Source organism: Mytilus californianus, unplaced genomic scaffold (assembly GCF_021869535.1).
Source record: "Mytilus californianus isolate M0D057914Y unplaced genomic scaffold, xbMytCali1.0.p SCAF_7, whole genome shotgun sequence".
NCBI lineage: Eukaryota > Metazoa > Mollusca > Bivalvia > Mytilida > Mytilidae > Mytilus > Mytilus californianus.
In genome coordinates, this window is record NW_026262723.1 from 63,257,829 (window position 1) to 63,279,587 (window position 21,759).

Sequence of the window (21,759 nt, forward strand, 5' to 3'; positions counted from 1 at the left end):
GCTATGGAAAACAGTGAAACATAAAACAAACAGCGCGAAATGTCTTATGACGTATTCAGTTGAAATATATTCCTTAATTTTAGTCAAATTACCCTTTCGGAAAAATGCTTGTACCAAGTCAGAAATATACAGTTTTCCGTTTGTTCCGTTTGTTGATATAGTCGAACGTTTGATATTGTCAGGTTTAATAGACTTTCCCTGTTTTATTCAATTGACGTTCTGTATTTTTGTTAATACTTTTTTCATAATATGGTACCTAATATTTTAGTAACATTGATGGAACTGTGTCCAATTCCTGCAGTTCTGATGCCTGCAGGTAAGGCACACAGTATATTTCCGCTATCTTGTTTCTGTCTTTTCTGCTTGCACGCTAATATATTTTTTTATCCCAAACCACTCTAGTGCATACAAAAGTTAAAGGAGGTAGTTTAGAATGCAATATCGATCAACATCGATCAGTATGCAATATCTGAAGTTCATCGAAAATGCTCTTCTTTTGGGTACAAGTATTAAGGAAGACTGCTAAAAATATCGGCAAATCTTGAATTTTTGGTTTACAAAGAAATCATAATGAATATTTGTTACTATGTCATAAGTTAGTTAAACAAATTCAGTTGGGACTCAACAAGCAACTTGCACAAAATCACCCCTGGTTTTTGGTGAAGTTCATGTTGCTCAGTCTTTAGTTTATTATGTTTTGTTTTGTATATTGTTGAATGTCTTCTGGTCGTGTTTTGTTATTGACCTGGCGTTGTCAGTTTGTAATCGACTTATGAGTTTGAATATCCATTTGGTATCATCCACCTCTCTTTTATGTTTCTAGCCATACGAGTTTGAATATCCATTTGGTATCAACTGCCTCTCATGTATCTATTAATATATCTATCTATACGAAACTATGCAACCAGAATCCAAGCTTATGTCATGACAATATAATAAGTGTTTTTCACTTTCCTTTTCTTGTAAAGTTGTTGTATGGCGATACGTTTCGATGTTGGGTCCACTATTGTGCGGTTTTATTTTTAAAACTTTCATACCAAATGTATCATTCTTCATACCTGGTCTTTGTACATCAGGCATGTTTGATGAACTAGGATTCATTGTTCTATCGAAAATTGGTTCTGTTGAGATTGCAGGAAACTGACTACCACGGTTCCCAATTACTGGCTTTATAAGATGACCTACACACACGAAGCAAAAGCATTATGACATTCAGGCATATATTTAAACAATGTATATAGTATTGCAATGTTTTGTTATTTGTATGATTCTCAGATATGTTTAGATTGAGATAATATTTTGAAAAACTATAAAATGAAACATTGTTACCGTGCTTATTTTCGAGATAAAAGAGGTTAAAGCTTGGGAATATCTGGCGTTGTGTTTTAAGATATTCACATAACTTTATGATTTAAAAAACTAATATTACGTATCTTGAAATAAATAATAAAATTATATGTGGTAAAGAGCGTATTTTAAAGAAATCTCTAAATACATCATTACTGTGAAAGGGTTTCCTAAATCAAGTCTTCGTACTTTTATCAACGATCGCAAAGTTTAACGATGTCTCCCGGTAAAATCGAAAACTGTAGTACTGAAATAGCCAACAAATCTGTCACAAACGATTGTTGTCTGTTCTGTCATTTCGATGTGAAATTTGCTCAACGAACAATATAGTACAATTTTTATAATCGTCTATTTAGTTTGTGTTATTATATGTCATTATCACCAAAACTAGTTAGACCGGAACATAATCTTTCATGAATCTGTATCGAATCCCCTTAACGCCTCAAATCAAACAGGACATGGCTGTGTATATAAACAAAGGTTGATTGGTTTTCGATTGACGAGAACAGTTTTGCGGAATACGTACATCATATATAACGAAGATGGAGAGACTTAACATAATATATAACGAAAATGGAGAGACTTAACATAATGAAATACGATGATATCTACAACAGTTGTGGTAGAATAGAAGCATTCAGACTTTTTTTACTTTATTGATAAACAGTTTTAATATTCAAAAAGACTATTATTGAAATTTAAAGCTGTCTCTTATAATATTATCAAGATAAGACAAACATTTAAATCCCGAATTTATCGTTTTATAATGCTGTACTGTTCTACCATTTTCCATTATCATTTCTTTATTTAAAACTATTAATACGGGATAGTAATAATATTCTACAAATTTCTAACAAGTTTTTCAAACGGAACCTCAGCCAAATCAATCAACGGACTTTTATCCAAGTACATGTACATTCAACTTCACAAATATAGAGTTCAAAAGACCTTGTTTTGACAAATGACGTGTATGTGAAAGGAAAATAAACCAGACGAAAAAAAGCTTAATTTTTAAACTGGCAATGACAATATGACTAAAATTGATAATGATATTTTAATCGTTACGGTATCTCTACACCTTGATTTAGTATGAATAACGTACAATTGATACCCATAATAGAAATGTATATACTTACTGGAGTCGCTTTCGTTATAACATATAACAGGCAAGCGATCTGAACACGGTCTGAATTGGTAGGTCAGTGATTGAGAAATATTGGCCCTTTCTATAGCAACACACAGTCCATTTCCTTTGTCTAAAGGTGAAAAAATAAAATACATAATAGTTAAAAAAAGTACATACATAGAATACTCAATACTTAATAAAAATTTGAATTTCTTACCAAATCACGCAAAATTCATTCGTCTCTTGATAGACTGGACCATGCCGTGATTCATTCATTAAAGGAAGAGAACATATATGCGGTTAGATAAAGATAATAATTGATGGTTATAATCTACTATGATAGAGGTAAAGGGTTTTATTGCAGTTTCGTTGAAAAAGGTGGCAGTTAGACCATTTAATTACGGGACACCTGCAAATACTAGTAACCGAAACATCACTCCTAGCTTTTGGCAAAAGTATATTTGAATGACAATTGTATGTATTACTAACAAAAGCAGATGACGATATTAGAATTTCATTATTATAAAATAAGGAGATGGGGTATGCTTGCCAATGAGACAACTATCCCACAGAGTTCAAACCTAGTGGATTTTAGCAACTATGCAACTATATATGACCGTACGGTCTTTAACAATGAGCGAAACCCATACCACATATAAAGCTATTAAAGGCTTCTATATGACAAAATTTAAACAATTCAAATGAAAAAAACCAACGGCCTGATTTATGAAAAACAATAAACGAAATGGAATTTATAAAGCGTTATTTCAATTAAAGCTTTATAAATCATTATCTGTTAAAAAGGTGTCTATTACTTTATTCGTTCGTGGTTTTCTGTTTGTTTGAGGTAAAAACCGTGCCACTTTTTATCCCCAGGAAAAATTAATGTTATTCACTTAAAATGAATAGAAACTTTTATTTGACAGCATGCCACAGTGATGTAACCGCACAACATAAGAACAAAGCACCTTTCAAATTTTTCACAGTCTGTTGCATGTTTTCTGCCAATGGTCACGTCTTGGCTTGTTTCGTCTTTTTAAATGGTCAATATTGATACAAGTATCCTGTTTGAAGGAATGGATATAACTCATACTTTGCAAAAAGAAAAATCACTTTGATTCAAACAAAATGTTCTCTTGAACTGGCATCTTCAATATGCTTGAGTTTTATTATCAAAATATTCATGACGTTTGTAGGACATACAATAGCCATTCCTTAGGTAACCAACTGGGATGCACTTCATACCGATTCAGGCTGATTTCATACAAGAGCTGTTTAAAGATAATGAAAAGGTGCTAGCATTATCATGTAACTTCAAGTTCTGCTATAAATATGGTGTCCTCTCAACAAATAGTTAAAAGTTTGGTGACTATGTTGAACTGATCTTTCCCGTCAATCTTTAACTGATGGATAGCAGTGATATAGTTACGTTATTTTCATATTTTCATTTGTTACTAGAAACTGAAAATGAGTTTCGGTTGAGAAGTTTTCCCGACGACAAAAGAGATGATTTCAGCTTTCTATTCAGATTATTTCTTTATATATAAATCAATATTCCAGTAGCGCACGCATATTTAGCATAGATCTCCCAGGTGACACGATATTCCATATGTTAAGTTTACTTTCAGGAGTAGCTTCAAACAGCGTTGCTGCTCACAAAGAAGAATTTCATGATTATTTGAATAGCCGCTGTGGAATATCTGTGTCAAAGGTAACCATGGATTATGACATCACTGAAAGCAGAATATCACCCAACATTTAACTGCCATTAGCAACACGACGGATACCATTAGAGAAACAGATTTGATTACCATTCCTAAGCACCTACGAGCACATTTTGTTTTGTTTTAAAGGGATTATTGTTGCTTTGCTTTAGTTTGAAGTATTTTATTTCGTCTTGTCTTATTTTAAAATGTCTGTGTTGTTTCCGTAGGTGTCAGTCTTGTATGTCCATTATCCTTAAGACCTAACTAAACTTTCAAAATTTCACATTAATTTTGTAATTTTACGGTTACAGAATTCTCTTGTGCTAATGATTTACAAATTGTTTGAAGTCTTAGGATTTTGCAAGATACATCATCAATCTGCTATTGTATGATGCATTATCGCCACATCAACGAACTTCAGCATTAATAACACGACAGGAGTCACAAGTGGGGCAGGATGTGCTTACCTCTCCGCAGCGCTTGGGATCAACCCTGGTTTTTGTTGGGGTGTGTGTTGCTCAGACTTTTTGTTTAGTGTTTTGTAAACATTTTCTTTTCTTTTAAGGAAATGGAAATGTCTGTTTTTAAGATAAGTATTGCCCCCTTCTTATTTCGGCCTCTTTTCTTAGTTTCAATTTATGACTTTTATTCGGTCATTAAATCGTTCGAACATTCCTTCTTGGGTTGTAATGTATATTTTTATCGAAACCGTCATTGTTTTACACACAGTCTTTTTCCATACTGCAGCTTTTTTATAGTTTATCCTTAACATCTCTTGTGCAAATAACTTTTGAAATACTATTCTTCTGTAAGACTCACATCAAATCATTCGCATTTTAACCCTTGATCCATATATACTGTTTTATTTTATAGGTGACTGTTGGCACAAATTAAAAACTTACCAAATTTCAATGTGAATATTTGTGTTAGATTTAAAATTTCGCACGGTACATGGATTTAAGGAAGTGTGATATTTTCGTTTGTCTTCGGATTGTTTATATCAGTTTGGAAAACCTATTTACCATATATTTTTTAAGACAGAACTTTTCCAATGTATTTGAAAGGGACTAAAACAAATCATAACCTTGTAACAATTCTTCCAAATAATACAAAAGCAATCATACAGATCTCATGAGTTTGATTTGATTGTTTTCTTTATATCAGTTTCATCAAATTAAATAATATAAAAGAACTTTCAAGCAAGTAATTTTGTAAACAACTGACATCAGTTGATGATCAGAAAGAAACTTGTTGCTTCATCGTTATAGTAAATGGGATGATATTATCTGGACAATATAGCGCTATCATGTCATTTGTGATATTTCTATGATATCATAAACATAAGCAAATAGACATCACTATGCATACTTCATAAATAATCGTGTTTGCTTGTTGGAGTTTTTCGCCATTTTCACCCTTGACCTTTTCTATTTCATGGCGGCAATATTTGCATTGGAGGAGAAATCCGTAGTCCTGAGAGAGAGAACGATTGACCTACGGCAGAAAAACTAGCAATCCTTGTCAATTTAGATCGGAGTTGAATACACTTTGCCACGAGCAGTGTTCCAACTCTTAATTCACTACGTTGACAAGCTATTTATTACTGAATATATACTACTTTGACAATTCGAAAACAAAAAAACTCATTAAATACATAAGTGTGAGATTTTTACAGTGCAAACACCCGGAAATTACGCAGTTATCATCTTAAGATATATTTTGTTTTATAATAATACTTTCAAGAATAGTTAAATCCATGTAAGACACATTTTACCTGCGGCAGTTGGACATTTTGTTTCTTAAAATTTTTTTACTAATGTTATAAAAAATAAATTGGGACAACAATTGGCATTGAAGTCAACATAAGAAAGATATATCACTTTTTCAGTTTCATAATAAACAAATATACGAGCGACTTAAAATTAACATAATGTATACCTGATAGATCAAAGTTAGTATGCTTGTATAATCAGCGATGGAATATGGTTCAAATTAGATTTTCTCCATTATCAGAATAAATGTAAAGTTTAAGAATACTACATAGAAAACTAAAGACCGAGCAACAAGAACCCAACTTAAAACAGTAAGTGTTCTCAGGTTGTCAGGAAAGGTAATCAAATCCACATGTCCCACTCGTCATCTTGCTCATGGCAAGCACAAAGTCGGTTATAAGTCTAACTATAGAAGACATTTCAAATGCATTATCAGATTCGTGCTTTTCTATAATCAGTGGTATGAACAGGTAATTCGAAAGGTACATATCATTGCATCCCATTTGTTTCAGCATTGCTTGTATAAATCCATTACGCTATTTGATAGATCAATACACACTGATAATGGTATACTTGTAATTATATTAATAAGTTGTTGATGTGCTTCATTAACTGACTTTGTATACAAAAAAGGTACACGAACTATCTTACCTTCTTCATACATGAAATATCGTAGCCAATAAGCAGAAAATATACTGTTGTCTATCACAAGTGATGTATATTCGACAGCACATGTGTGTATAGCAGTAAGCCATGTCCCGTATCCAAATTCTCCTACAATATAGTATTGTTGGAATGATAACACATTTCCTACTTCCAGTGAATTAAACGATGATATTTGTTAACGGGAAAATATAATAACAAATATCGATTAATGCATAGTGATTTGATATATTTTACAATATGAATGCCCTTAGATTGATAGTTCATAACTGCAACAAACTGCATAATATTGAACTTTATTCTTTTTATTGTTAATAGCGGTAGAAGTTTTGTCTACTCTTTGTCATGAAAAACGTGTTTTTAAATTTAAATAAAAATTCAGAGTTAGAAAATCTACATGACCGATTGTTTACGAAATGGGAGATGTCTTAGGGTAAGATAAAATACGTCATTGCATGATACATAATCTCTTGATATAACTTAGCAACATATTTTATAGGAGTTACACGACGCATTGCACATATGAAGCATGATCTGCGAACCCTCCGGAGCACTTGAGAGCATCCCCGTTTTCTAAATTGGTGTGGCTTGTGAAGCTTAGTCTTTCGTTTTCTATGTTTTTCTTTGTTGACTGCTTTTTGTCTTTTGGTCGATTTTCGTTATTTGCCATGGCGTTGTCAGTTTGTTTTTGACTTATGAACTGTAATATCCCTTTGGTATCTTTTATCCAATAGAGTCATTTTAAAACGATCATAATTCTCGATTGTCATACGTTCTGACCAACAAATGCAGGGGATCATAAAGAGGTATGAGTGTATGATCCATTTTGATTAAAAACAAAGATATTGCCAAAATGAACATTTGGAAATGATATTTGAGTATTTTATTTCAGATTTGATTTTGATATATTGAAAATGTACAAGTAGAACAACTACGCAGGTTCATTTGATAGGAATGAAATGTTGCAACTACCTTGGACAAATTTCATAAGATAACTGGATGCTAGACAACCTGCGATAGTACTTGTTTGTTTTGTCGATATAAATGCATGTTTACATTTTTAATATTTCTTTTGTTAAAGGTTAATTATAACTAATTTTAAAATACTTGCCTCCTTTACAAGTAAACAACTTTGGAGAGGTGCAGTCATTTTTCGTGAACGTACCATTTCTTTTGGAAAGGCAATGATGTATTTGATGTTCTCTACACTCATTTTGTATAATCTTAGTACGCAAGTCTATGAATATATGGAATATAATATCAAGTTATAGTTCCGTATAAACTTAAAATTCGTCATTCTTTGAATAACAGTGACAAATAGTGAATTTGTAAAGGCAGAGAAACAGTTTGTCCGACTTGTGTTAAACATTGGGAAAAAGACTACATTTAAGCGCGGTCAAACCAGTACAAATTTAACTTTGAGCAGACTTTTTGACTGCTTTCAAAGTTAACTTCATATACTGAGAGCAGACAATTAAGTTAGCTTCATTGGTGGCAGACCATATCTAGGAATGCTTTGTAAGGATTGATCCACTCCTGTTGAGATGTCTACTCAAATCAAGACATGCTGTGTGCGTTGACCAGTCCTTATGACAGGTGTGTTCCAGACTAAATATGAGGACAGTGCTATTACCGGTCCTTATGACAGTTCTTTGGAAAAGATAACATTAGTCGGAGCTTGTCGTTTTGCTTAGAAAAAATTGAAAACAACACGTATAAATTTCATGCGACCGAAGCGCTTTTCTGGATTCACCTACATCCGAAACGCTCAAAGCCGAATATTTGAAAGTCATGGATGCATAAGACCAAAACAGTTAAAGAGCTATATAATAAAAAAGGAAAAAAAAAAAAAATAAAAGCCAAATCCATCTTACTTTGCCTGAGGGAGTTGAAACCTTAGTTCCTTTATAGTTTCAAGATTTATAAATAAATAAAAAGGCCAAATACAGTACGAAGTTGAAGAGCATTGAAGACCAAAATTCCTAAACGTTTTGCCAAATACAGCTAAGGTAATCTTCTCCTGAGGTAGAAAAGCCATAGAATTTCAAAATTTAAAAGTTTTGTAAACAGTTAATTTATAAATATGACCATATCAATGATAATTCATGTCAGCACAGAAGTGCTGACTACTGGGCTGGTGATACTCTCGGGGAATTAAAACTCCAACAGCAGTGGCATCGACCCAGTGGTTGTAAATAAACTCATCATAGATACCAGGATTAAATGTATACGAACAATTTTAGAAAAGAGTGCTATAAATCATGCAAGTACCGAAGAACCGACTACTGAGTTGTTGAATCCCTCGGGGACTGATAGTCCACCAGCAGAGGTATCGACCCAGTATATAAAAAATAAAAACAACACATTATAAATGTCATGCGCCCAAAGAGCTTTTCTGCGTAGCCTATATATGGTTATTTGTTCTGCAACGAATGACAAGTAAAGTTTAAGCAATCCAAACAATTGTTCTCAAACGTTTTTGATAAAATTTGTATAAGAAAATCCCTGTGACACGTACGGAAAACATATCATAAGAATCTTTCATTGCAAGATTTGCCATGTCTAAGGAGAGCAGAGTGCTTTTCTATTAACAATTGCTTTAGAAAAATAATATGTAGAAAATGGTAATGTAAAACAAATTTATCAAAAATTGATACTGTATTTTTGTTTTCAATTCGTTTTCAATATATTCATGCTGAAAATATTGTGTTGATTTTTATGAATAAATCTTCAAAGGGAAAGTACAAAACAACAAATAAATTGTACACAAAAAAATAATAAAAAATCCATTCTGATATGACGTCCTTATTACGCTTTGTAAACAAAGCTGTGTTCTAATTAGCACAAAATATGTTTGACACATGCGCACAAACTTACTGTTTACATTTTCGTTATTTTAATTTTTACCATAATAAAATATATACATTTTAGCTGCTTACATAAAATGTTATTATAAATTGTTATTCAATCAACATATATTTACCCTGCTATTAGTTTTTAAACTTATTAAATATGAAAATGTAATGTACATACTTCATGGGGAAGAAACGGGAACAGCCAAACTTTTTAAGGTATTTTCGCACGCTTCGACCTATAAAATTACTGCATTTGTCCTATTAGAATCGAAATAATTCCTTCATGTCATGCTCTATGCTCATTTTAACATGGGTAGGCATTATACATGTATTTGACCATATTTTACACCTCGCTTACGCTCAGTGTAAAATATCGACAAATATAATGCCTACCCATATTAAAATGAGCATAGAGTATGAAATGAAGGAATTATTTCTTAATTTAATTGAGAGAAAAAAAATCCATCTAATTTGGAAAGCCAGAAGTCAGGTGTAGAGGGATATCCAATGTATGGTTCACTAGTGTATTCTTTGAACTTCATTTGGCCTGTACAATTTTGAAGATTTTTGACTTATAACTAAGTGTTTATGACGTCGCCTGTCAGACTAGATTATTAGTTCTTAATCGAGTTATTTTGTAGCATTAAAACTGGCATACCTTTTTCAAATTTGAAGATTGGAAGTGAATTACGAGAAAAAGAATAAACTTTTTCAACATTGTCAATCTCAGGTAATCTCCAAAATATGCAAATTGGACTCTTTTCTACATGTGACGTCAATTCGTACTGATGAATACACTTGCAAATGTGTTTCTAAATTGACAAGGAAGAAAAGTTAATAAATGCATAACAAGAATAGATAAATGAATGAAATGATAAAATCTATTTTACCTGAAAAAATAATTAAAAGTTAATAGATTTTCCAACAGAACGTTAGGATACCAAATATTTATGCTTGATATTTGATATTAACTTATAAGAGGAGTAAATCAGAGGTTTTAAAAAGCACGTTTCGCTCACCTGGAATTTTTGCATGAAATTTGATGCAATGAAACGACCAATATTTGTGTTGAAAAGTAACTGTAGGGACATCTTATCTTGTTGCAATGAGTATTATTTATCCAAAAAGGTTTTCTAGATTATACACAAAAGTGAAAATATGGAAACAAACATGATTGAAGGTCAATAACTTATGAATGGAGGCGATTGATGATTCCAATCATTTCAATTATTTGTAGATCTCGTATTAATGATCAAATGGGACGGTCAAAGTTTCAGTGTATTTATCAATGATTGCGAGATATTATGTAAAAATACTAAATTTGTCAAAAATTATCATATAAGGGCAATAACTCTTAAAAAGAAAATTAATTGATTTTGTCATACAAATCTTTTTTTTTTATTAGTTTTCTTTTATATTTACAATAGTTTCTACCAAAACGCAAAAATATGTAAAAACAATCGTCATATAAAGGTCGACAGCAGCATTCAAACATATCTTGTTGCAGTCATGAGTAAAACGATGGGTGCCACGTGTGAAATAAAATCTTTTAAATCTTTTGGACCACAGGAGATCACCCCGGTTAGTTTTCAGGGTTCGTTCTGCTCAGTCTAGTTTGTCATGGCTTTGTATGTCTTTCTGCTACTCATGATTTTTTATTGTTCTCTAAGAATCCTCCGACTCATTTTGATTTACCTTTAGATCTTGACTTGCTACAAATTTTTGCAGGTTAAATAGTTCCCTCTATCTATCATAGTTTTAAAGTTTAGATTTAACGGCAAAAAATGGTTAAAATCGTAATTAAAGGGCAACATTCCTTATATTTCAATTTTGCCATTGTGAACTTTCCATTTTTTTGTTTAGCATTATTCTGTATTGCCTGCGTATTGATCTACCTGAAATGTAATTGCAGTGTTTGAGTTTCCTTTCATGATTTTTATGGACGGTTACTGCCAACATACAAGCTACTGAACGAAGATTTACAAATGGTTCTGTGTTTTAAGGACGCCAAACGTATTTGGTTGACTTGTTTGAATTGTGTTTTAAGGGTGCCACATATGACCACTGATATCTTGCAGCTGTCCTAGTCACAATTTAGTCCTATTTCCTGGATTTTGACTTATTACTAAACTGGTACTTGCCATTAACAGCTGGACGAATGGTATTAGTGGAGCAGGGAATGTGTACCCTTCCCGCGCCACCTGTGCAAAGTTCAACCCCTAATTTTGGTGGAATCCTGTTCCTCACTCTATACTCTGTGTCGTGTTTTGTGGATTAATGTGTCTTTCATTCGTTTTTTTTTTCTTTTCAAAGGTCACGGTTTTGTAATTTTTCGACTAATGGTTTTTAATTGGTCCATGGAAATTAAGTCTTTTGTTGAGATTTTGTTTTTAATATAAACGGCGTTAAAAATGTAGCTAAATGTACAATATGTCCTTTGCAATGGTTAATGTGGATCAAATGATTTGTCGGTATAAGGCCTTGGGTTTTATTTGATTTTGTCAAAACTATGTTTCAAATGGGCATTTGAGATCAAAAGTATCAATTTCAATAAATCAACGAAGTACAGGCCATCACAACTCACAATTCTGTATCATAAGTTCATGTTTTTCTTTTTTAAAAATAAGGGTTAATAATTACCACAATCATTGTGATCAGCAAAAGTAAAACACGAAAATTCGTGGTTCCAAAAAAAATATTACATTTAATTAAATCTTTAAGAAAAAACCTCAGAATAATACTTTGTTTGCTATTCTTGACAAAGTTAATTGTATTTAATATAAATGCAGTATACTTACATGAAATGTAAACAAATCGGCTTTTAATGTACAGGAATATGCACATTTAAATACGCTGTCCGATTTTATTGCGTATGAACTGTTTGGGAAATATTGGTTTAAAGCTTTATTTACATCCTCACTTGTATTCATCTTGACTGATACATCCAGGCAACCTGAAACAAAAATAAAAATGCACTATATACATGTAAACAGGTATAAGAAAATTTATTTACCTGTTTGTTTTCACAATTATGTGACAATATCTTTTGAATAGTTCAAAGATATAAGAGGCTTAATGTTTCTTTACAAAACATGCAAAACCAATGTTATCAAAACACGCAATCTTTCCACTCCAACTTCTTGTTGGAGATTTGAACTTAACATAGAAATGTAATTTATTTTGATAGCATTTCATTAAAATATATATTTTCTAGTTTTCCGTCTTTTCGAACAATTACATTTCACCTTTATTAATTTCCTATAAATCCTTTAAAAAAAGGACTAAACGAGAAGACTCTTCCTTTACTTTTGCTTTTTGTCATATCTTTTTGCACCTTCTCTATATAGGAGTTGATATTTTCAGGTTTCTGATATGCATGTTTCAGCGTTTGAATTCAATGAATATAATATTTTTATTACTAAAAACGTTTGAATCGACGGTCCTATAAACGGGAAGAAGATTCCAAGAGACGATCAAAATTCTTTGATATTGAGAAAAAAAAAACCCGACAACACCGTCACCAAGAGAAATACAACGAAAAGACAAACAACTATTAATACAACAGTTCACAGAAATCTAAAGATTAAGAAGCATATATCATATACCAAAACTAGGGAAGATCTCAGGTGCTCTGAATGTGTCAGCAGTTTCTAATCTACTAGTAACTTCATTCTTATCACTCACTTTTTACCAATACTTTGAGGTTCACTCTATAGAGGGATAAATTCATTTGAAGGAATTTAAAGAATTTACATATCAGAACCAGTTTTGTCTGATATCTTATTTAAAAAGCAAACAAGCTTGAAATGCGCTTTTAAGTCTGATTATATGAATTACAAATTTTAAATTGTAATTATAATAAACTGTTTTTGTTCAATCATTACGTCTGGTATTTTGGGAGACGAACATCAGTCTGCTGATTTCAGTTTGAAAAATTTCAAATTTTCTGAATCATATTTCTAAGCAAATTTACACTGTGCCTTTTTAAAATCTTGTCTTCTGGCACTGTTCACAAGTTTGATATATGAAATCTACTCCAAAGTGCAGACGGTGAATTAAGAGCGTAGAACTGCATGATTCTAATACCAGGTAGACTATTTTAGCTTGCTTTGAGTAACTATGATAATTTATGTTATGAAATGAAATATTATTGTGTTGGAGGTGATTTTTTTCTGTTATTATAAAGTAAGTTGTGTTTATATACTTATCTTTATTGTAAAATCATTAAAGTTGCATTTCCCCCGCTGATCGTTATTAAAGGATAGTGTAGAAAGCACCCACAAAAAAGTTTTAACACGAAACAATTCCATATACTTTCCAGGAAAGTCTTCAGGGATTGCATTTTCCTCTTTCATAATAGGTATGTCATTCAGATAGTTATTTTGATGAATTATTTTTGGCATGTTGAAGACCCTTGTCGACCATTAGATATTTGTTATTTTTCCGTATTTGATTAAATGTTTCATTTACTATTTCTCGCATATCATTTTAATCATATTTGAATACAGGCTCATTAGGATGTACATTTAGCCGTTAGTGCTGCTTTGTACAAAGGTAGATGTCGGAATACGTCAATGATGCAGATAACAAACGACAAAAACAATCAAAAAGACATCTAGGGGGCAACATACAGCCATCAGCAATAGAAAGATGTCTATACAACAAAGCAATTAGTTTTTTGTACTTTTTGCAGTTTTGCATAAGCAACACGGCGGGTGCCACATGTGGAGCAGGATCTGCTTACCCTTCCGGAGCACCTGATATCACCCCCAGTTTTTTGGTGGGGTTCGTGTTGCTTAGTCTTTAGTTTTCTATGTTGTGTCATCTGTACTATTATTTGTCTGTTTGTCTTTTTATTTTTGGCCATGGCTTTGTCAGTTTGTTTTCGATCTATGAGTTTGACTGTCCCTCTGGTATCTTTCGTCCCTCTTTGGTAAAACGGGTATTCATTTTGAAGATAGACCATGATTTTTTTTAATTGCCGGGGATTTGTCTTTTTTTTATGTCAAACATTGTAATAGTCCGTTTGGTCACAAGTGTTTCATGGACTATGTGTATTCGTGTGCACATATAGTATTACATAAATCTGGATATTGACAAGAAACAAGCGCAGTGTTAAAAATTTCAACAGAATAGATTCGCATCCACTCGCAGTTTCATTTCCTGAAAAAAATATATATTAATATTGTATTTTGTCCGTTGGTCATTAATCAAATTAAATTATAATTTACAGTATTTTCTTCTAATACAATTAGTAGACTGAAAAAAGATTCTTTTAATAATCTTTAAATTATATTTTGGTTTTTTTTTATATGACTATACCAAAATACCATAAAAAGATGTCCAATCGGATGTAAGATTTCGTGACGACGTCCATGCAATAAATGTTGCAGGTAGCTCAGTATAAAGTCTGTTCGTGTACATGATGTAGCTTACAGATGGAACATGGCAGATCTTCTGGGCATCCTCCCATGATACTGTAATGCAAAACATTCTATCAAAATTAGTGCATATCGTATTTGTGTTTACTTTATAAATATGTAGAAAATGAATTGTGTTTTTATCTCGATGAGACACGATATCAACTCCAAACAAATAAAATGATTATGATAATAAAATTTTCATAAAAGCTTCTAATGAAAAAATCATTGCTAGCAGGCTTTTTACGTGTTATACTTTTCTGATCCTCAAACATATCTATAATAACCACACATGACATAGCTTATAATAACCTTGATGACTAAGTATCTCAGTAAAATAAGAGGTATGATCAAAAACGTTATCATGGTTATTTGACTCAGGAAATTGCAAAAAAAGTACACTTATTTAAAATTAAATAAATGAACAGGTTGCTATACTATTAAAACTTAAGTGTAGAACGGTAACTTGCGATGGTATTATAACGAATTTGAATATTTGACCTATGATTGCCATTTTACGTATAATTTTTGGTCAAAATATATATGAGCGACATCTTTACGCAAAAAGATATCCTAAATTAACATCTTTGAGAGGTACATTTTGAAACAAAATATTTTTTAACGGGCGTAACGGTATCCAGGTTGCTAAAAGATGGTTATTAACTTGATCTGTTGAGTTCCTTGAGGTTTATATCCTTGGAGCCGCTATAACAATATATATAATACGTAAGGATGTTGTTCGAGGACACAAGTACATTGACATAAACTGTGTAACTGTTAAGAAGTATACAAAATTTGTCACTGTTAGTGTGGCGACAATTTATAGATCTGCACTACATACATGTAATAATAAAATGTGGCCATTATACAAGAAAAACTAAGCCTACCTTGAGTTGTATTGAAAACAGAATTTGTAGTCTCGATATTATTCAAAAGTAAGAAAATATTTATTACTTGATGCAACATTTCTACAAAGGCCAAGGAAGTCATTACAACCCACTTCATTTCTACGAAAAAAAACGGATATAGAAACTTTAATAATTGATCATTTTCAATTGTTATTATTATTATTGGCGCCTTTGCGAATGGTTGTATCAGGTGCAGACTATGAAAGTACTTGTCAATTGTTTTTATATTTATTATTGATTATCATTTGAAGATATTTTTTTTTCACATCACTATTAATTTATATGGAGAAAAATAATTTTAAAAAATTGGATCTTCTATATGAATTACTTAATATATAGAAGTTTAATATTCTTCTGGACCGTTATGTGCTGCAATATGAATAATTCTTTTGTTCATTGTAATAACAAAGATAACAAAAACCGTATACTGTTGTTTTTTTGGTTTTTTTTTTTTGGGGGGGGGGGGAGGGGGGAAGGGAGTGGGGGTTCGATTGCAATCTAATGACTTCACAGTGAATATTAAAAATAATTTTTATTCATAATTTCAAATGAAACAAACCAACTACGTTTGATTTAGATTATCTATTACTTTTGAATTTAAGGGATGGCCATACTACCAGACAAAATTCATGACAGTGGAAGGTCGACTTTAAATATAGTGAAATTTAGGGGTTCTTCGAGTTTAATCGTTTCCTCCGTTACCGTGAATTTGTTTCGGCAGTAATATATGTAGAACAAACCTTTTTAGGACTAAAATAAAATATCTTTCATCCATATTATATTCTTTGAATAATAGCTTTTAAAATGAGAACTCTGGAAATTGAAAATCGGCTTCCAGTACAGCAGCCAATCTCAAAAGAAAATAACAGTTTATAAATTTCGTACGTCCGTAACGCTTCATTGGTTTTACCTTTATCAGGAACGCTCAAACCCAGATATTTGAAAGCGAGGAATATCTAATTACGTAGAAACGTTAGGAACTATACATGACCAACTTTGCTTGAGGGAGTTGGAACCTTACTTTCTTGGTAATTTCTTAAATTATATGATATAAGAGTGTAAGACAACACGATTTATATATTAGCAGGTACAGACTTGAGTTTGCTGTTAGTAATTGCAACAACTATTTGGTACATCAAGTTTTTTAATAATTGTTTCTGACATGTTTTCAATCATAGTTGTGCATGTATTGTCAAGTTAAATATTCTTTTCTTAACTGATTTGCTATATCACCGTGTAGAACGCCACATGCGGGGTGTTGGCTATGTCTAACCAGGGCTGGCGGTTTTGAAGCGGAGAAAAAGCGGTAAGTAAAAGTATCAAAAATTATTTCTTTTTTGAGAATTGTTAGCACCAAAAAATGCATTGTACGGAAGGAACCAAACCATAATTTAGTTCCATCAAACAGAATCAGACATTTGCAGTGCTTCGTTTTCTCAAACACCTCTCCCTAGTTTTCCGTGTTGCAGATTTTGAGACTTCATATGCAAGTTTCAGGATAAAAAAACTACTTTTGGCGATTTTTGCACGTATGATTTATATAGAAATGAATTCCTATCATAGAATTAAACCAAATACCAGCTTTTAACTCAAAATTTATTGTTTTTTTCGTCGAAATGTTATGTGTCGTGCGTCAGATCCCGGGTGTCAGATTTTGTAGCTCAAGGGGTTGAGGCATTGATTAAAAGAAGGATAGATTTGGCCCATATTTTAGTTTTTTTAGTAATGTGGTTTTAATGTTAGAAATAGAGAAAAAGACTCTAGGTAATTTTTTTTTATACCTGAACATCATTTGTTTTCCTTTTCATTTATTATCATGGTCAGGAAGAAGTCACGGCTATGGTTAAATACATCAAAACATGGAGCAAACTCAAATAATGAGCAGACCTCCGTATAAGATTTGCCCGAAGCCGAAGCACCAACACTTTAACTTCATAAAATTTCTTCACCAGTTTTCTCTACAAAGCACACGTGCACGCCGCAAAATGGACTTACTCCTAAACGAATTCGCTTACTCACTCCACAGAAAAAAACAACGGAATCTATATTTACAAATGGTAATAACGCTACAAGAAGACCATGAGAAGATGACACATCAATTTTAAGCGATTTGAAAACAGCAATTAAAAATCTAGGAGAACATAATCTGGCGACTGATTTTCTTTCATGTATCCAAATTATATGTAAAAGAAAAACAAATTCCCATTAGACAATATTTCTTTTCTTCTTTTCCTTGTGGCTTGCATAGCTCAATGCTATAATATATGTATGAACGAATATAATAGATAATACAAGTATCAAAATATGCAGCTGCATTTCAATTTCAATGACCATAGAAACAGATGTATGCCAATAGTTATCAAAGGTACCAGGCTTATAATTTGATACGCCAGACGCGCGTTTCGTCTACATAAGACTCATCAGTGACGCTCAGATCAAAATTGTTAGAAAGCCAAACAAGCCAACATGATCTATCTTTATACTTTCTTAAAGGAAAAGAATGTAAATATAGATGCCAGTGAGTATTTCTGTGGAGTGAGTAAGTAAATGTTTCGGAGTAAGTCCATTTTGAGAAAACCGGTGCAGAAATTTGATGAAGTTCATGTGTTGGTGGCTTCGGCCTTCGTCAAATCTTACACGGAGATCTACTCTGCATGTGGTTTTGCTCCATGTTATGGTGTCTTAAGCCATTTCTAACATTGAAAATGCACATTACTCAAAAAACAAGAATATAGGCCAAATGAAATACCTAAGTTTTGTGATGAGTCATCATAACAGAGTGGGTGTGTTTGAATTACAAACTATCAGAGAAAGACCGAATTATAGGCAAATTTATCCTTCTTTTAATCAATGCATCATCCCCTTGGGACGAAAAATCTGACACCCCGCACGCCACATTATATTTCGATGAAAAATTTACTTTAAAACCAAAAAATTTTGGGTTCGAAGCTGGCATTTGGTTAAATTCTATGATAGGAATTCATTTCTATATAAATCATACGGGTGAAAATAGCCAAAAGTAGTTTTTTATCCTGAAACTTGCATATGAAGTCTCAAAATCTGCAACACGGAAAACTAGGTAGAGGTGTTTGAAAAAACAGAGCACTGGAAACGTCTGCTCCTGTTTAATGGAAATAGATAATGGATCGGTTCCTTCCGTCCAATACATTATTTGGTGCTAACAATTATCAAAAAAGAAATTTTGATACTTTTACTTACCTTGAACGGTTCAAAACCGCCACCCCATGTCAAACATAGCCAACATCCCGCATGTGTCGTTCCACACGGTGTATATGTATACGTTCAATACACCTTTGTTAATCCTTTTCCACTGGTTGACGTAAAAAAGTTGGAGTTGAGTGGAAACGATTCATCACATTTTTAAAAAACATTGTTGTGACGTCATTCTATTCTTGTACGCGTTCTTTATTTCAGTGATTGGACTATCATTTACCTGTAAGAAACCATGATGTTGCCTTAACTGTCCAATATTTTAAAGAATAACCCTCCTCTTTCTTAAAAAATATTGGACAGCTGAAAGGAGCATAATAGATTCCTACAGGTAAATAATTGTTCAATGACTGAAATAAAATTCATCAATTCACACAATTTGTTTCAGCATTTTGAAAAAAAAAAATGACAACGAAAGAACAAATGATAATTACACAAAATCATTTTTTTATTAACGTCATGTTCCAATACCATGATTTCGTTACTCATCAAGACGATTTCTATTTAATTGATTTAAACACAGGCAGCGTCAATACTTATTCACGGCCATTTTTCTCATGTTTTGGTTTGTCTCCTTTAGCACCAATTGTGTTGACAATGCTCGTTTGTAAGTTTTGTTTTTTGTTTTTTGTGCTTTTAGATTTTTCTTTTTGCACAAGTTTTTTTATATCCTTGTCCGACTTTGGACATACAAATCAATTTCTGTGTTGCTTTTATTCTTCCTTACAGCATTTTCAGCAACAATAAAAATAAAAAAAATAAAATGATGCTTCTAATGCTTGATAGATAATGCCGCAATACGAGGACCACAAGTAAAATAACTTTATTATTACAATTAGGAGAAAACCCGTTCATCTGAAGTAGATGATTTACCAAGTGTTGATGTGCAAGCCACAACTTATTCCTTAGACAAAATAGCTAATCAAGAATTTGATTAACAACCTAATATTGAGAGTTTGTTTGCTCTGTGTTGAAGGCCTCACTGTGATGTTGACATGAAGAACAGCAATAAAGGCGCTGTTCCTTTGCTTTTTGTCTTTTATTTTTGCTGTGCATATACTGATTTTGTGTCATGGATGGATACCCCATATCCTTTCTTTTCTATTAACCTCACTCTGTGTATAAAGTGCAAATCTTGCTTCAAGAACTAGGGGCTACAAAAGTTTTATAATTTGCAGGTGATGGCGTTGATTTGCAAGATTTAAACAAAATGATATCATTGTCTGTAAAGGAATATAATGCAAAACTTCACTTATCAACGACGATGAATATAAGTAACAGAAAAAGGAACACGTAACCGCAGGTTAAAGAAATCAATCGTGTGTCCGATTCGCACTTTGTTCGTAGTGGTATTTTTTTTTTATCAGAAACCGATGAAGTCTAAAGAAATTAACTAAACCTACGTGCTAGATTAATTATTTATGTTTGTTAAATATGTGTTTAGACAATTTGTAATTGCGTTGTATAAATTTGAACATAAATTCCTTTCCTGCATTTAATTTATTGAAACGTGGGAGTTATTAATAAAGGTATTTTACTGTATATAACGTCAAAATACGTATTAAATTTGTTTCTTTCCAATGTATTTATGAACAGTTACAAACACTTTAATTTAGATTAGATATCAATAGTAAATTTGATTGAATACAATAATTATACATTAAGCACAGAGACAAGGATATGTACACTTACAATGCTTTGTTTTGAAAGAAAAAAAGAAAGCGTTATTTGCAAAGGGAAATCGAGGTACAAAAATATATTTCGGTAATATAAAAAAAAACACACACAAAAGACAGCAAAACACAAATAAACTTAAAAAAAAGAGCGACAAGAGCCTTGCATTAAAAACCGAAAAGGAGTGGGAGGGGTGCATTCAGATGGTCCGGTTTGGGTAAGTAATAACTGTCTCTTTCAAGACAACCGCCGTGTCGAGGTCAATTTCGATGAATGAGGAAGGAATGATGGAGCCTTCGTCATACGAGAAAATTTTGAATAAAATTTTTTTTCACGTATAATGTTTTATAGGTTAATACGTCTGATCGAATTCTTGACCGCCGGATATTTATTTCTTGGCGATGAATTTAGATATTATATAACTATATCAATTCATTTTTCCAATTAAAAAAGATATAACATTTAGACCATAATTCTCTTAAAATTCATTGAAATAATATAAGAGGAAGAAAATTCCGATGAACAACAAAATAAGTTTAATTGCTTGAACGCTAGTTATCTCTTCATGTGTGTTCATTCATTATATTTAAATGTTGCATTTGAAATAAAATCGACTGCGGTGCACTCAATATGGTTGAACCTTTTTCTGCAACGTTAACCTGTCTTCAACAGGCGGAAACCCAATTAAATTAAACAAAAGAAATGAAACTCTTTGTTACAGAAGGTCAAAAAGGCCAAGTTGGTTAATTTGAATTGTTTACATCTGTTTCTATGGGCTTTAAAAACTTTAAGGAACGTGCATAATCTAGGATTTTATGCATCTTATATATGTGTTTTTACATCAATTGTGGTATGGAGCTTCGAGATATTTGTAAACTTTTAAATTCTAGACAAATTTTCACAAAACAGTAGATTGAAGTAGGTGCAAATACATGTGGATCTCTTTTGTGCATAATTATAAATTCCGTCGAAAAAAATTCCAAAGAAAGATAATAGATTGATTTTTTTAAAGCATTAATTTGCATCTCTGCCCCCGAAGCTCCATACTATAATTTTA

At 32.1% G+C, this 21,759-nt stretch overlaps 1 long non-coding RNA gene across 1 annotated transcript; it reads right to left on the reverse strand.

The window, feature by feature from the left end:
* Positions 1–10,229: 10,229 nt before the first annotated feature.
* Positions 10,230–15,854, reverse strand: LOC127707806 (uncharacterized). Its single transcript, XR_007985020.1, has 4 exons — positions 15,777–15,854; positions 14,800–14,946; positions 12,268–12,422; positions 10,230–10,281 (listed from the first exon to the last, which is right to left on the reverse strand). It is a non-coding gene; the product is annotated as an uncharacterized LOC127707806 (long non-coding RNA).
* Between the last annotated feature and the right edge of the window lie 5,905 nt (positions 15,855–21,759).